Below are 202 nucleotides of genomic sequence, written 5' to 3'. Positions count from 1 at the left end.
GCCTGTTGGTGGTCTCTTCACACAGACGTGCTTGACAAAAGGGAAGGGTGGATTTGTCCTTCTGGTTACATATGTTCTGCTCACTCATTTTGAATTTAATTAAACAAGGATTGCCCTTACCTTTTCATACTTTGTAAGAAACCATAAATACTTAGGCACCATGATTTTTTTTAAAGAAACACTTTTTATTTTGAAGTAATTA

This window comes from Pan troglodytes, chromosome 15 (assembly GCF_028858775.2).
Source record: "Pan troglodytes isolate AG18354 chromosome 15, NHGRI_mPanTro3-v2.0_pri, whole genome shotgun sequence".
In the NCBI taxonomy this organism is placed as follows: Eukaryota; Metazoa; Chordata; class Mammalia; order Primates; family Hominidae; genus Pan; species Pan troglodytes.
The sequence above is the reverse complement of the archived record's forward strand: the minus strand, read 5'-3'. Positions refer to the sequence as shown.